The 13917-nt window shown below is 37.7% G+C and overlaps 1 long non-coding RNA gene across 40 annotated transcripts in view; it reads left to right on the top strand.

Annotated features, from left to right (window-relative positions):
• LOC103350594 (uncharacterized) overlaps positions 1–13917 on the top strand; it is a 647925-nt gene that overhangs the window by 445992 nt on the left and 188016 nt on the right. For 3 of the 40 annotated variants that reach the window (XR_016232331.1, XR_016232324.1, XR_016232334.1), the window contains one exon: positions 10421–10510. The exons of the other annotated variants lie outside the window; for them this stretch is intronic. This is a non-coding gene — a long non-coding RNA (uncharacterized LOC103350594). The remainder of the gene's footprint in view (positions 1–10420; positions 10511–13917) is intronic. 40 annotated transcript variants of the gene reach the window in all.

Below are 13917 nucleotides of genomic sequence, written 5' to 3'. Positions count from 1 at the left end.
GGGCCATCTTCTACTGCTTTCCCAGGCCACTACAGAGAGCTGGATCAGAAGTGGAGCAACCGGGTCTCGAACCTGGCACCCATATGGCTTTACTTGCTTCGTCCGATGGCTTTCCCCTTAATAGTGTTTGTTTAGTTGTTCGATGTCCCTCTTCCCTAGTAGAACTGGGAATCTTGAGTCCAGAAACAGTATATTTAAAACTGTTTTCAAAATAATTATAAACGTTGAAGCAGTTTTCACTGATTGGTTAAGGGTCCTTAGAAGAAGAGGCACCAGAAAGTTTGCTTTCTTTCTCCTTGCAATGTGAGGACATAGTAAGAAGGCCATCATCTCCAAGCCAAGACGAGCGTCCTCTCTAGGGAATCTCATCTACTGCTATGCTGATCTTAGATGTCCCCACCTCTAAATTGTTAGAAATAAAAACCTCTTGCTTTAGCCACCAAGGGTATGGTCCCGTGTTATGGGTGTCTTGAGTTTACCGTAAATAATATTGACACATTACTACTGTCTCATCCTCAGTTACCGGTCAATTTTCATCAGTTAAACAAGTACATTCTGATTGAGGTTTCCTTAGAGTATAATAATTTGTTTCTGAATGGTACACCTTGTTTCCCAGTTATGTTTTGCTCACTTTTGTTATGTAGAAAAGTTCTCTAGATTTTTCTTGACATTTGTGATTCTGTTGTATTCGAAAATGACATGCCAATTATTGTCTAGAATGGATCTAATTTGGGTTTGTCTGATGTAGGATCCATAGTTTATACAAATTTAGATCTTACCCTCTAGGATGGTATATGGTATAGAGATTGTGTTCAATAAATGCTAATTGATAGATTAATGATTGAAAGCATATGCTGTGATACTAGACTCTGAATCACCTATCTAATGCTAAGGTCAGCTATTTCAGAAATGTTCCATGTTTGTAAACTAGAGGGAGAAACCCTCAAAAACCAGACACTGGTGTTTTCCTGTAGCAGTATTGAGGTCCATTCTTTAATCCATGCAGTGAGTGTACATATGCTAGCCACAGTGTAAGTTACACTTGCTTTTTTTGAAAAGTACTTCTCAAAGCATGGATTTGCTGTGGATTGCTTCCAGTTCACATGTTATTTCTGGTTGATAAAGACATAAGGAGAGAAAACTGAGAAGAAAAATTTAAAAGCCTTTTTAGCATTTTGACAAAGTGATATTATTTCTGCTGAATCTAATACTTCCAAAATGATCTTTTATTTTATCCAGTTACTTAAATCCCATTATGTTAATTGCCATAATTATTGATATTTGTGGATTTTAAATTAGCAAATACAATCATTTACTACAGTTTGTGACCATTTTCTATTTCTTTATGGGAATGAGAGTAGAGTGGGATAAATGTAACAAAGAACATGATGGAATTTGAAGATTGGATAGGATCTTTCCAGTTTATACAGTGTAGAAATAGAAAATTTAGATATACCAAAAATGTAAGAGTTTATGTATTTGTGCAAAATGTGTGTACTTGTATGCATGCTTGTGTGTGTATGTGCTTTTGTGAATATGCACATGTAAATGGGTATTCAAATGTGTCTGAAAATTTGCATCCTGGGTGTGTTTCTGAGTGTTCAGGAATGCACATATTAAGCTCATAAAGCTGTGCAATACTAATTTTAGCTCCAGTGTTCTTAACTGTAAAATGAAGGACTTAGACTTAATGCTTCCATGAGTACTCTCTTCTCTGACATTCCTGAGGAGCCTGGGGAGGCCGCTCAGCTTGGAGTTTCCAATGACAGTGCAGCTCATGTCTCCAATGCTAGGTGATCTGGATCCTCCCACATCCGATTGCATTGTATTCCAAAACTTTGGTTCTAGTATGTTACCCTACATAGAACATTCTCTTTTTCTGCCTTCCCTTCTTGAACTCAAACCTCAACATTTCCTTCCTTCAACCACAACACACCTAGAATTCCCATTACTGCTAGATCACCAATAATTTCCTTTGACCAGACAGTGGACAAGGGCTGTTGTTTCAACATCTGGATGATAGATTCTATGCATGTTTTCCAAATACTTACATAAAGGGAAAAGAGGCAAATGCAGGAGAAAGGGAACAAAGTGAAAGAATAGAGTGAGCATTAAAAATGATAGGGTGAAATACTCTTGGTAGTGAGGAAATACAAGAGTATTTCAAAAAAATAAGTAAAATGGAATTTTAAGTTTGCTATGGTGCAACAAGTTTGAAATCCATGCACAGTTTGTCATAGTATGAGTTCTTTGTGAACTTTTTGAGGGACCCATGTATATTATTGTTTTATGTATTGGTAGCCATCAGTCTCACTACATACAGCTTAGTTCAAAACATATTTGTCAAGCACCTGTTTATGAACAGACACTGGATTCAGGAAATGAAGACAAGAACAAGTGATAATGACTTGGCCCAACATGGCCTCAATATTTTGAGTGTGATAAACAAGCAACATGACTTCAATGTAGCTAATGGAGTGATTTGCTAGGGTATTTGCAGGCACAGAGGAAAGGTGATAGTTGAACTTCCAAGGTTCCTTTGAAGAAGTGATTGCCTTGAATTATTTGATGATGGCTAAACTAGATTTTAAAAAGAAAGATGGGAAGAATACAATTTGAAACAAACACATTCTATGGCAGATGTCTCAGCTCAGTAGGTGAAGCTGAAGTTTAGGACACTCAGATCCCACATCAGAGTGCCTGTGATTGAATCTCACCTCTACTTCCAATCCAGCTTCCTGCTTATTAATACACCTGGGATGCAGTAGATGATGACTAAAGTATGTGTGACCCGGATGCCCATTTGGGAGACTTGGATGCCCATTTGGGAGACTTCCTGGCTCCTGGTTTAAGCCTGGTCCAACCTTAGTTGCTGTCGGTATCTGGGGATGGGGAATGAACCAGTAGATGGAAAATTCTCTCTCTCTCTCTCTCTCTCTCTCTCTCTCTCTCTCTCTCTCTCTCATCACTCTCCAAATAAGTAAATAAGAAAAAGAAAACCAGCATTCAATCCAGGAATTGGTCCACTGTTGGTACTTACTAAATTTTTTTTTGAATGAATGAACAATTTAGTTAGAGTAGCTGACAGACTAGGGATAAAAGCAACTCTGCAAAGAGAAACCAAGGAAGAGGCATGGAAGCATACAAGAGTCTGGTGCCTGGGGGAAACTGACAAATTTGTAGTTCTTTGGTGGCAGAGTAAAAGCTCTATGACAGAGGGAGGTGAGTGGACAATAGAGATACATGAAGAACTCAGGCAATACAGATTTTTCTTTGTTGTATCAAGAGCTCTGACTTTATCTGTGTTTAATAGGATTGTGGCTTTCTAAATTCTGTATTATAGTTTGATCATAGGTTCAAAGGAGGCAGAACATAGATGGTGATACTATTTAGCTGGCTATTTCACTAATTTTGGCAAAAAAAAAAAAAAAAGTAAAGTCTTATCTGTAGCAAAGGAGAAGGGATGGAGAATGGTGGGGGGAGGTCTTGTTGCACAGATTCAGAAGTCATTTGAGAAATAGAATCAGTGGAACTTCCCTTATGTTCTTTAATGGATAGTGGGGATAATCACAATTTGAAATAGAAGGAGAAAATTTGGACGATTCTCATGTTCATGACTTGTGTTCCTTGATATACGTAACAACACCTGAAATTGAGAAAAGTATATAGAAGGACAGTAAAGTATTTGGAAGTGGGGAGATCTAGAAAGGAGTCTAATTTTAGATATTAAATTTGAGGTATTGAGGGGCCAGTGTTGTGGCATAATGGGTAAAGTCACCCCCTATTATGCCAGTACCTATATGGTCACCAGTTCACGTCCCAGTTGCTCCACTTCTGATCAAATGCCCTACTAATAGCCTGGGAAAGGCAGCAGTAAGCTGGCCCAAGCACATGTGCCCCTGCCACCCATATGGGAGCTCTGGATGAAGTTCATGGCATCTGGCTTCAGCCATTTGTGGAGTGAACAGCAAATGGAAGATCTCTGTCTCTCCCTCTCTCTGTTACTCTTTCAAATAAGTAAATAAATCTTTTTTAAAAAGTTGAGGTGTTGGAGAAGAGTGAAAGTCAAAGAAAAATAAATGTTAAGTACATGTTTTTATTTCTAAGTATATGCAATACACATGTATTTATATCTATCAAAAGTTCCCTCTGCTGCGCAAAGTGACATAAAGGCTTTGCTTTTATCATTAACTTAATGCTGTCAAATTAATGTATTGCTTGAATAAATCATTTGAAACTCTTTTGATTCATTCCGTATTTCAAAATTTACCAAGGACAGAGAAGAATGCTGTAGCTTAAAATTGTTTTCAGACATGTGAGAGCATAATGTGTTTCTACTAGCAAAGCAAAAAAGAAAACTGTGCCAATGACATGCCTGAACCTGTTTCGGTTTCAATTACCTGGATTACTGAGGCAGACATAACCTTTGTGCCTGATTTACCCTTATAATTGTGTTAGTCTTCTGCTTTCCTTGCTTTGGGCATGTTTCCATGTTATACTATTATTAGAAGGGGAAATTCACTTCCTTTTTTGGTGGTCCCATAAAAAAACATTAAAAATGCACTTTACAATTCAGAGAACTAACATTTTATAAGCCTCTATATATAGAATGTAGTATGCTGAGCAAAGGGAAAATAGCTAACTAGTATTCACTGGCTGTCATCAGTTTCATCTCATTCTTTTTTTACAACAATCCTCAGTGACTCAGCCTTATCTGTCATGATCTTTGAGCATCTTGTTATTTAAGACATCCAAAGAGACCAAATACATTCTCTAATTCTCTATATATTTGAGTCAGTGTTGTCAGGTTAAGTCACCAGTCAATTCAAGCACCTTAAGTGAAACTCAAAATGGATTAGAGTCATGGGAAGAGAAGATTTATCCCTTGGTTCTGCAGCCACATCTCAGCTTTTCCATACTCTCCAAACCTGAATATTTCAAGTAGATGAATAGCCCTCATTGTATCGCTAATGTTTTGCCCATATCTGCTACTCAGGAATATATTTTTTTTTTTTGACAGGCAGAGTGGACAGTGAGAGAGAGAGACAGAGAGAAAGGTCTTCCTTTGCCGTTGGTTCACCCTCCAATGGCCGCCGCGGCCGGCGCGCTGCGGCCGGTGCACCGCGCTGATCCGATGGCAGGAGCCAGGAGCCAGGTGCTTTTCCTGGTCTCCCATGGGGTGCAGGGCCCAAGCACCTGGGCCATCCTCCACTGCACTCCCGGGCCACAGCAGAGAGCTGGCCTGGAAGAGGGGCAACCGGGACAGAATCCGGCACCCCGACCGGGACTAGAACCCGGTGTGCCGGCGCTGCTAGGCGGAGGATTAGCCTAGTGAGCCGCGGCGCCGGCCAGGAATATTTTTGAACCATGTTAAGGAAAAACTGGATGTATCACTGTAATATTTGAAATTATGACCATCTCAAATTACCTTTTTTTGTGCCATATTTTATGAAAAAAGTAGACAAAATTTATGTGATGCTACCTCTCTCCCCTGCACACAATGAAAATGGATAACAAATGTCAATGGTCAGTTTTACTTAAATATCTAAAATGTATAGAATTCAACATACTCAGAAATATTTATCAGCTTAAATTTATAAAATTTATAAGCAGGCTTTCATTTATTTTCAACTATTAAAATTTTTTCATTCATCTGTGGATTTAGTCAATGAGCTTTGAGCTTGTGCTTTGTAGTAGGACTGTATCAGACTTTGGAGACTCAACAGGCAAAAGTCCCATTGTTTGTCCTCAGAAAGATGCACACAGATCCAACATCACAGGGTGGTACAATCTGTTCTCCAGTCTGGGGCCAAAGTTGCAAGTATGGTTTCATAGAAGAAAAGATGTAAAGAAAGAAATTTTAGGAGTAAGATAGACTGACAAAATGGATGAGGGAATTTTGACATACTTAAATAACAATAGCAGTGAAAACACACTTGGGGAATAACAATATGGAATGTTTGGAATATTGAATATAGGAGTAGGATAAAAAGATCACAAGAGCTTTGCATGCCGGTTTTTTAAAGTATTAAAGAATACATAGGTACATTTAAGAAAGGGTATGAGTTGACTGGATTTACATTTTAGATTTATTTCTGAAATTTCTGGAAATTTTTACAACTCTGAAAGCTATGTAAGTTCATCTAGAGAGAAAGGTCAAGGAAGAGAGTGATCAAAGAAGAGAAGACACAACTGAGTAGGTTATAGAAGATATATATTCATATGTTATATATTAAGTTGGCATTGCTTGTGTGCATTTGTGGGAACTTAGCACAAGTTGAAAACCTTGAATGACTTTCCCAAATTTGCAGGAAAGCCTGGATAGATGAAAATGCCATTTACTGATTAGACAAATGAAAATGGAGGAAACTTGATGGGTTAAATTACAACCAGTTGAAAGGTTGATATATCTAGCATACATCCAGTTGATTATATAAGTAAAATTTTGAATAGAAAAATCTGGCCCTTGAGATAGAAACCTAAGCAGACCCTGTGATTTGGATATAATCTGTATCCAGTTGTAATTTCAAGTTTGGCCATTAAAAATAGGATAGTTCAGCAGTAAATTTATGCCATGAAGTGAATAGAGCTTGAAACTATGGTGAGCTAGTACATTAGATAAAATTTTAAATACCTGATTGATGAATGAAATTTTTCCCATATTCTAAATGTCTTTAAATATTAATGTAGGATTTAAAAAATAACACCTTATATCATAAAAGTCAAAGATCCCAGGTCTAGGAAATAATTTTCCAAACCAAAATGAAGAACATCCAAATCGTGATATTTGTTGTATTTGTGTACATCTTGTTTTTTAGGAATTCCACTCTATATTTTAACTCACAGATGTTCAAATCAGTACTGCTCAAATATGAGCACAAAAACAGGATCTCTCACCATTCCATTTCTTTTTACCAGATACTTTGCTTTCTGTAACTGTGTTGCATCCAATTTGCCTACAGAATGACCTTCTCAGTGTGCAGTTTTCAATGATCTAACTTGGTCACAACAATATTTTCCTACATTAGCTCATCAGAAAAAGTGCCAATGACATAAAAATAAATGGGAGTAAAATAAATTAAATATCTGACCTTCATAATATATTGCTCAACTCCCATTATGGTTAATGTCACCTCATATGATTTGGCATGATTGAGAAGGAAATTATTTCATTTTCAATGCTGTAAAACAAAGTTACAGTAAGGATAAATGACCACACAAAGAAATTTAATCTTAGAAGGTATTTTTTCCTTGAAAACTAAATAGGTTTTAGGCAGCTACTAAATCTTATAAAGCATACTTCAGGCCAATACACAAGTTAAGCTAATGTTTGGCTCTTAATTATTAGTGAAGTCTCTGTGGACTTGGCATTAGTAGGGGAATGTGAGGTTGAATGTAACAAAGATGAATCAATTCCACAGTCTTAAAGCTTTCTAGGGTTCATTATTTCTCAGGTTCTACAATATTTCATTCTCATCATAATATTATTTGACCAAATCAACTAGCAATAGAGATAAAATTAGAGATAAAACCCAATACATCCATTTGATAATAGGGTTTCCTAATACATGCTGTCAGAAAACTTAAGTGTTCATTATAATATCATTTAAAAATACGTATGTTGAGAAACAACTGACATAAATACACAGACAGGGCCGGCGCCGCGGCTCACTAGGCTCATCTTCCACCTAGTGGCGCCGGCATACTGGGTTCTAGTCCCGGTCGGGGCACCGGATTCTGTCGCGGTTGCTCTTCTTCCAGGCCAGCTCTCTGCTGTGGCCCGGAAAGGCAGTGGAGGATGGCCCAAGTGCTTGGGCCCTGCACCCCATGGGAGACCAGGAGAAGCACCTGGCTCCTGCCTTCGGATCAACGTGGTGCACCGGCTGCAGCGTGCCAATCATGGTGGCCATTGGAGGGTGAACCAACGGCAAAAGGAAGGCCTTTCTCTCTGTCTCTCTCTCTCACTATCCACTCTGTCAAAAAAAAAAAAAATACACAGAAGTATTCTATAAGCCATTATAAGCCATTTATGGTCTGAATTCTTAAAAACTTTACATCACAATCAAAAATAATATATTGCTATTATTGCTATTTGAGATAATTTGATGTTACACATAAGCACCTTGGGTGAGCAGATCATTCAGCATATTGAATTCTAACCTCTCATTCACACTCACGCCCACCTTTCTCACCCTCTTTCACTCCTTCATAGAATATTTCTAATACAGTGTCTTTGTATAGTGCTGCCCTTTGTCGAGTTGATAAATACCAAGAGTATTGGAACGTTTTTATTTTTATTTTATTTTATTTTATTTTATTGACAGGCAGAGTGGACAGTGAGAGAGAGAGACAGAGAGAAAGGTCTTCCTTTTTGCCGTTGGTTCACTTCCCTAATGGCCGCCATGGCCGGCGCACTGCAGCCGGTGCACCGCGCTGATCCGATGGCAGGAGCCAGGTACTTCTCCTGGTCTCCCATGGGGTGCAGGGCCCAAGCACTTGGGCCATCCTCCACTGCACTCCCTGGGCATAGCAGAGAGCTGGCCTGGAAGAGGGGCAACCCTGACAGAATCCAGCGCCCCGACCGGGACTAGAACCCGGTGTGCCGGTGCTGCAAGGTGGAGGATTAGCCTAGTGAGCTGTGGCAATGGCCTGGAACGTTTTTAAAAGGTAATTAAAATTTGTTTTCTAAAGGAAGAGATTTAATAATAAAGAAAAAGCAAGTCCCCTTCCTAGCTTCTAAACTATCAGGTGTAGTTCTCAGCAGGGTAATGCAGGGGTGTGGAGAAAATGCCACTGTGTGATTGTTTGAGTGAATATTAAAGAATTGTGAGAATTTTGTGATCCAAGACTAATTTTCAGGTTTCTTTTTAAATTGTTTTTATTTATTGGTTGATTTGGTTTGAAAGGTAGATGGGAGAGAGATTGAAATCCTGGGGGAGAGGCCACTGCTGTGGCTTAGTGGGTAAAGCCACAGCCTGCAGTGCTGGCATCCCATATGGTCGCTGGTTTGAGTTCCGGCTACTCCACTTGTGATCCAGCTCTCTGCTATGGCCTGGGATAGCAGAAGAAGATGGCCCAAATCCTTGGGCCCCTGCATCTTCCTGGGAGACCTGAAATAAGCTCCTGGCTCCTGGTTTCAGATCTGTATAGCTCTGGCTGCTGTGACCATTTGGGGAATGAACCACAAATAGAAGACTCTGTCTGTCTCTCTCTCTGCCTCTGCCTCTCTGTAATTCTGCCTTTCAAATAAATAAGTCTAAAAAAAAAAGAAAGAAAAAGAAAAAAAGAAAGACTGGAGGAGAGGAAGAGTGAGAACTAGAGCAAGCTTAAGAGAGACAGAGACCTCCCATCTGCTGATTCACTATTCAAATGCCCACAACAGCTGGGACTGGGACTTTCTTAACTGCCTTGCCAAATATCTTCTGCTTTCGTGAGTTTCACATGTAATGAAAAGACATGACTGCTTTTTTTTTACTATTGCGTTAAACTACTTTTAGCTTTTACTATTACTTTAAACTACTTTTAGCAAGAGAGTTGTATTTTACTTCATGAAGTACATCTTTCATTGAATATATGGAAATAAATCACTCTTTAAATTCAATTACTAACATGTTCTTCATGCTTGCAATGTCATGAGGGGCAGGCAGTGGTAGCAGTGGTTAAGTCACTGGTTTGGAGGCCATATCCCATATCAGAGTGCCTGGGTTTGAGTCCCGGCTTCATTTCCAATTCCAACTTCTTGCTGAAGAATCTCTGGCAAGCAGCAGATGGGGGCTCAGACAGCTGGGCCCCTGCCACCTGTGGGAGACCTGGATTGATCTGGACTGTTGGACTCAGCCTGGCCATGCCACAACCAAATTGTGGGCATTTGGGGTATGAACCAGCAGATAGAAGATCTCTCTGTGTATCTGCATCTGTCTCTTACTGTCTGTCTCTCTGCCTTTCAAATAAATAAAAATTATATGTGTGTGCAATATTTACATATATAATAAACAAAAAACCAAAAAGTCATTATTGTTAGTGTCAAGAGCATATTACAACATAAATTCTTTTGACAACTTTTGTTTACATAAAGGAAATTTGTATATTCATGAATGAGATGAAAAATTTTAAAAATACTTGACAATACGTTACTTTAAGAAAAGTAAATGTTCTCTGTGTAAAAATTCAACTTTTCCTCTTATAGTCAATTTTATATTTGTATTTTTGTATTCTGGTTATATTATTGTGAGAAATTGTTTGACTTTCAAATTTCTTCTCTCTTGCCAATGTTGGAAACTTCCATGTTTGATGCCTGCTTACTAAATAAGCATAAAAATTTATAATTTATCTTTTGAATTTGGATTTCATTCATTTATACCAGTTAATGGACATCTAAAAATATTTGGCACCATTTTTACAATGGTCTTCTTGCTTCCAGTCTTGTCTTGTGTTACCTTGAACTACCATAATGGCTATCCCAGTAGTACACTTTTGACTGCATTGTACAGAGAGCTTCAGTGATGCCCAGGTATTTACAAAATTGATGCCAAATGCATGGTTTAGATTACTGCCTGGTTTATGGCCTAGTCCTAATCTCTCTTCTCCCCAATAAATTTCTCAACTCTTCCTCACACCTCCTGAAATTGTATCAAGCTTGGATACTTTTTCAATTTCTTTCATTTTGTAACTTCTTTCTTTCCATTTCTACTACCTGAAAATCCAACCCAAAGTTTAATATTTATGCCTTTCATTTGTGTGACATTCTTAACTAATATTGAAGTTGATTTTCTTTGTTTCTGTTCTTGGTGTTCACTTGTACGTAAATACTCCCACTATTGACATTGGAAAAGACCTTTGAAAGTGTGCTTCACTATTGTAACAGTTAAATACAGACCAGTAAGATTCCAGTCAAGTTTTGTATGTCAAACTAATCTCACATTTCCAGAACTTTCCAGAAGTATTTATAAAATTTTACCTGCTAAGCCTTTGAAAAATAGCTTAACATAAAGGAATAAGAAGTATTTTAACCAATTAAGATTATTTCAAATAATTTACATATGATGATTATGGATTATTTAAGTGTGAATTTAAATTAATTAAAAATTTATGCAACTTGGCCGGCGCCGTGGCTCACTAGGCTAATCCTCCGCCTAGCGGCGCCGGCACACTGGGTTCTAGTCCTGGTTGGGGCGCCGGATTCTGTCCCGGTTGCCCCTCTTCCAGGCCAGCCCTCTGCTGTGGCCAGGGAGTGCAGTGGAGGATGGCCCAGGTGCTTGGGCCCTGCACCCCATGGGAGACCAGGAAAAGCACCTGGCTCCTGGCTCCTGCCATCGGATCAGCGCAGTGCGCTGGCCGCAGCGCGCCGGCCGCGGCGGCCATGGGAGGGTGAACCAACGGCAAAGGAAGACCTTTCTCTCTGTCTCTCTCTCTCACTGTCCACTCTGCCTGTCAAAAAATAAAAAAAAAAAAAAACTGTTAAAAAAAAATTATGCAACTCACTTGGCATAACTGTCATGAAATAATAGTCATTAAACTCTATTTTGTAGCATTCTTGGGGTACATGTGTTTTATTTTTGATAATCTGCCTTCTGTTCTATTAAACACATGTTTGTTCTGAAAGGAAAAAAAAATTGAGAACATTATAATCAGATATATATTCAATTTACATGTAAATAATTGATGTAAAATAAACTAATTTGTTTGATAATCAGATCTATTGGCTTTGTTTATTTATAAATGACTATAACTTCAAAACTATCAAATAAGTCAGGTATTTTTTTTCCTCCTTCCGTCTCATATTATCATCCATCTTATCTGGGTATATGTTTATGTTTACCCTTGCATTTTATTTATATCTATATTTATGTCTTACTTAGCATAGTATTTCTATCTGACAAATTGTGGTATTTATCACAATCTATCAACAAATTGTGATATTTCTTCCTTTAATAACCAGTATGTAATATGTGTGTGTGGGGGGGGTTGTGCATATAAAAGCTATATATAGGAAATCAATAAAGAATTTTATGTGATTTTTTAAGAAACTCTTTCTTCTTGTGTAGCTAGAGTTTGAATTTTTTGAAGCTTTTATTAATTTATGACAGTGGGCTAAAAGAAAATACAGCAGTTTATTTAGATGCATTTAGCATGAAAACTGGGTTAGATGAGATTCTCAGACCATAGGTGAGTTATGCTGAAGAGAACTGATATTTTTATATTATTCAGCTTAATACATCTAAAATAAACAAAATATATTTCTGGCAGGAAATGATTTTGGCTTCCTGGTTAGGAAATTTATTTCCTGAGTTTTCAAACACCTCGGTCACACACAGTTCAATTCCAGTAGTCTTCAGGCCACACAAATAGTACAATGTTTAATACTTTTGATTTAACTAAATAGAGGCATTAGTACTCACAATTTTGTGTCTTTACATATTGACTGAACTCGTTAAGGCAAAAGATCAAAGCTTCTTTTTAAAAAAAAGAAGAAAGAAAACCTTCATGCTAGGAAATGGGAAAAGCTGGGTCTGAAATTAAACCCTAAGCCTCACACATTAGCTTTTCAAACCTGTTTTTTTGCTGTAACTCTCATTTGAATCAAAAGTGAAATTTATGAAATTTAAGTGCTGCATTTTGCAATCCTATTTGTTTTCTTTATAACAGGATTTTTCTTTTTAATCAGTCTCTCTCTTGCTTTTGTAATTTTCTTTGAACTCTGTTTTGTTTTAATTTTCCTCTTTTTCCGTGTAGTCTCTTTTTTCATCTTTCTTTTCTTTCTTTCAGCCCTCCAACCTTCGTCCTGCCCTACATGTAAATCTAATAATGGGACCTCCTAACAATCTAACATTTTGACATCTTGAATAAACATGCAGAGAAAGCTGTTCAACTTTCTCCATACCATCATACAGGAAACCATAGTAGATGACATTTGAACAGATGTTCTTAGCATATCAATTTTGTCCCATATAATTCTCAGTACCACTGTGGAGTATTGTTTATCTACTTCCTTGCCTTTCAAGATGTTGATTATTAGACTCCTGCGCTGCATCTTTGAGAAGCATTTCATCTTTAAATTATGTGTTTCTATTTTTCTCATTTCCTATCACCACAAATTACTTTTGCTTTATTAAGAAAAGAGATATTAGGTAAGAAATGAACTGTGCAGTCATGGAACATAGAAGTCTTAGAGCTTAAGTAGAGTAGAAACATGTAATGCTAAGTGGCAACAACCCACAGGCCTTTGGACAGCACGCTGTACTTCATCAACACTTTAGTTGCATGGATCTTTTTTTATCCTATAGCCAAAACCAAAATAAAACAGAACCCACCAAAATATTTAAATTTTTCACTTTCTGGTTGGGTCCATAGTTTTGGCATTGAGCTATGTGCTTTAATCATAGAAATGCCTTTCTTATGGAGTGATGGAGGATGCCAGCTAAGCAGAGCAAAACAAATTAAAAAAAAAAAAAGAAGAAGAAAGAAAGCCTTCAAAATGAACGGGACATTCATGCAGAAGCTGTGTGGCAATGAGGCAGCGCTTACTCATCTCCAAGGACAGTGTCTTTTGGCCAAGGCTACTGTCCTCTCTGCTTTCACACTTGGAAGTGGTAACTGAGATCCTAAGACAAAACTAAACATTCCCTTTTTAATGTGAGGAGAATATGAAATCGACCTAACGAAATGGAATTCATGAATATAATTATGTACAGTATTGCTGAAGAAACAAACCAGACTCATTACTACACTAAGTCAGTTTTTTGAGTTTCAGCACTAGTATATTTAGTTTATTAATGGGATGATTTTGGTGTAGTCAATTCCAGGTAAATGGTTGCCCTTGTGTTACTGAACTTGGGCTTTCATTAAAAGACTGCTGAGGTGAATATAGGATAAGAAAAAAGGACTATTAGGCATTGTGTTGTTAATAATTTAGAATTT

This window comes from Oryctolagus cuniculus, chromosome 4 (genome assembly GCF_051225735.1).
Source record: "Oryctolagus cuniculus isolate XC-2025 breed Fujian yellow rabbit chromosome 4, ASM5122573v1, whole genome shotgun sequence".
Classification (NCBI taxonomy): Eukaryota; Metazoa; Chordata; class Mammalia; order Lagomorpha; family Leporidae; genus Oryctolagus; species Oryctolagus cuniculus.
Note: the sequence above shows the minus strand (reverse complement) of the source record. Positions and strands in the feature narration are given on the sequence as shown.